The sequence below is a fragment of the Chlorocebus sabaeus genome, chromosome 11, assembly GCF_047675955.1.
Source record: "Chlorocebus sabaeus isolate Y175 chromosome 11, mChlSab1.0.hap1, whole genome shotgun sequence".
NCBI lineage: Eukaryota > Metazoa > Chordata > Mammalia > Primates > Cercopithecidae > Chlorocebus > Chlorocebus sabaeus.
The window spans coordinates 66495612-66499171 of record NC_132914.1 but is presented as its reverse complement, the minus strand read 5'-3'; the positions used below and the strand labels follow the sequence as shown (position 1 = coordinate 66499171).

The 3560-nt window shown below is 37.2% G+C and overlaps 1 pseudogene; it reads right to left on the bottom strand.

Moving 5' to 3' along the window:
* Positions 1-1690: 1690 nt before the first annotated feature.
* LOC119623864 (glycoprotein-N-acetylgalactosamine 3-beta-galactosyltransferase 1 pseudogene) lies at positions 1691-3316 on the bottom strand (annotated as a pseudogene).
* Between the last annotated feature and the right edge of the window lie 244 nt (positions 3317-3560).

Below are 3560 nucleotides of genomic sequence, written 5' to 3'. Positions count from 1 at the left end.
GGTAGATTACCACCAGCTGCAAACATGTCAGGAAGATATACAGGCTCAGCAGAGTGGCCCCAAGTTGCATGGAATTCTACAGTTGTCTGCTTCATAAGGGAGGATGACTGTTAGGTCTCCATTCAGGTACATTAATTGTACTGATCACTATGTCCCAATCAAGACAACAAATAGAGAAATTTTTGTGTGTCATCAACTGCAAATCAAAGTTTCAAACTGTTTACCTTGCTGTGGACCTAGAGATACCATAATTGGTAACTGAAGTCCTCCCAACCCCCAGTCCAGTACTTGGGATGCTGGTGACCAGGCCCTTGGCTTTGTCCACCTGGTGCTGTATGAAGACTAATTTTGTGGCTATCTGGAGAGAAGTGGTGTTATATGCTCACTTCTGATAAATATACGCCTTATACTCTCCTTTGATATTATTTGAAAGAAAATATATCAAAGCAGTAAGTTTCAAAATACGCTTTTGCAAACTACATGTTCCTCTCTCTCATGTTGAGATTCTCTGATAGAGCAGAAGACTGTTTATAACATTAACTATTTGTTACTTCCATGCGCTCACTGGACTATTATCTCCTACTTCAAGTAAAATGTACTAAAACAAAATTGCAGATAATATAAATAGAAAATTATTTAAAAGTAGTATTTGTCATGTTTTTGGAAAAATACCTAAGCATTATTTTAAATATTTATTACTACCACCTTCTAGTTATGATGGTCAAACTCTAGAATTCAGCTACACATACAATAGTAAGCATATTTCTATCATTTTATTGATTATAAAATACATCATACTTGTGTATTAAAATATATACTGTCCAAAGAGTAAAAAGGCTTGGGTGCCAGCCATTCTGGTTGGTTACGGCACATTAGATGCCCTGTGAGACCTCCTCCTTGATTACATCCCTCTACCCTCCTGCCCCTAGAAAACTATGCTGAATTTTATTAATGGTTTCTTACGTTGCTTTTCTAATATGTCTCTAAATGTTAGAATCTCTAATATAAATGGAATACTGTGTGAATTTGTCTGTGACTTCCTTATTCCAGTAAAGAAGGTTTTTTTTTCTTTTTTTTTAGAGTTTCGCTCTGTTGCTCAGGTTGCAGTGCAGTGGCGTGACCTCGGCTCACTGCAGCCTCTGCCTCTTGGATTCAAGCAATTCTCTGCCTCAGCCTCCTGAGTAGCTGCGATTACAGGGCGCCTGCCACCACATCCGGCTAATTTTTGTAATTTTAGTAGAGACAGGGTTTCATCATCTTGGCCAGGCTGGTCTTGAACTCCTGACTTCATAATCCACCGCACTCGGCCAATGTTAAGATCTTTTTATGTTCATGTGTATAACTAGTTCTTACATTTTCAGGTTCCACATTATTTTATTGTATGAATGTCCTACTATTTATTCTATTGGTGGATATTTGAGGTGTTTCCAGTTTTCTGCTATTACAAATGGTGTTGCTATAAACATTCTTGTAAATGTCTCCTAGTATAAAGATATGAGTTTCTCCTGGGAATATATGCACATTTACTTTACCAAGTAATGTTAAACTAGATTCCAAAATCGTTGTATGAATTTATACCCCTTCCAGCAGTATTTTCCCTTGCACCATATACTAGCCAATAGATTACATTTTGAACAATTTTTTCCCAATATTGTAGGTAAAAAATGGCACCTGTGATTTTAATATGCACTTTCCAGAATAAAATTAAATTTTATTTCATGTATTTATAAACTTTCTTCTGTGAAATGTCAGTTCATGTCTGTTGTCCATTTTAAAAAAATTTTCTTTGGGGCAGATCTGTTTATTACTAACATGGTGCAGTATAGTTTTAGCAAATTTAATTGTTTTAGTTTCTCAGTGACAATAATAATACAGATGGTCAAAAACAGGCAACAAAATATCTTTTCTAGTTCCTTTACCTGGCCACCATTTTAAAAACACAAATTCTTCATATATATAGATATACTTATGTATTACTGTATGAAAACACATTTTAACAGACTTCACAGGTCATTTAAAGCTTCAGTTTATAGTCATTCATGTGAAAAATTTCTCCATGGAATGTTCACTTAGAATTCCTCACTGGGATTCCTGTGTTCTATGTTAGAAATGCAGAAGTCCTTCTTCAGTGCAGTGCTAGACGTTTTACCTTTGTTCATCACAACTTCCATTCAAGGGTTTCCTAACCTCACTTTTGTATCTTCATTTTTGTTTGCTTGACTAATCTCCTTTAGTATATTTTCAGGTAAGGTAGGTTGATGCCTGTATAAATAATTGTATAGATGAAGATGATAAACAAGGTATCCTAACTCATGCATAGTTGTAGAATCAACATAGTGAAAAGAAACTGCAAGATCAGAACAGCAACCAGGACTCTCTCGAGGAGGGTAATAGTTGTAATTCCAGTGCCAAAAGGTTCTGGGTAGATAACCTTTAATTAAATGTTCTGGCACAAAGGGATGAAAAGTTTCTTTTCCAGTGGTATCTCTGGAATCTCCTGCTTCTACATTTATAATTTCCATGCATCTCCCCGTGCTGTCTTCAACGGAGGAACTAAATGTACACTTGTCTTGTTTTAAATGCATCAACAAATCTCTTCAAGGCTTCTTTGCTTAGTACATATTCTGCACCTCCATTCAATGTAGTCCTGCTTTATGTAGGGTTTTAATTTTCTCCCAAAGTAAATGGGTCCTTCAGGGTCATATTTTGAAAGAAGCCATGGCTTCTAAATAATGTTCATGAACATACTGAAAAGCTTTGTTTTCCAGTATAGCTGATCTCTCTGCCTTCTTTGGTTTTCAATCTCAGAGTAGGGAAGTCTTTATTTTCTTCTGAACTCGTAACAACACTTTGTGACAATGCTAGGCCCACGTAACTTTGAGGCCTTTTTCTCTAGGTTTTAAGGGCTTGTCAAAACCCAGCAAAGAATTTTAACTTTCTGATAGAGGTTTTCAGCGATGTCAGTGTTCTCATCTTTATGTTGGCTAGAATCTGCATTGAAGTTCATTTGTCCTTCTAGATGATTGTGTCATTATCATCTGAATGCCTCGCATGAGAATCATTATGAAGCGTATTAGGCTGAGTGCCACCCTATTCTCCCAACAAAATACTAAATAGCTGAGAACATTTAAAAAAACACACACAAAAAATCCTATTGCCGATCCACAGAGGAAGGCTAACAAATTCAGCTGGGATTTAGAGGCCATTTCCCGAAAGTCTATTTCTCAAATCAGCCGTATAGCTCCCTCTCGCTCCTCCTGGGGGGCGGAAAAGACGATGATTCGGGATCGGCGACCTTTGGTTCTCTGGGCAGCCGCAGAAGTGGCTCGTGGCCACGAGCCGAAACCGCCCACTGCAGCCCAAATAATTCAGCAGCGGCCGCGGCGGCCCAAATTGCCCATTTTTCTATTGGGCTTCTATTGTTCTCATGTATGTATAGTTTATTACCTATTCTTGATAAAAGTCCTTTGTCAATTATCTGTGTTCCAATATCTTCTCCCAGTCTGGGACTTTTCGTTTCACTCTTTTAATAATCAGTTCTTAATTTTACTCAAATTTAT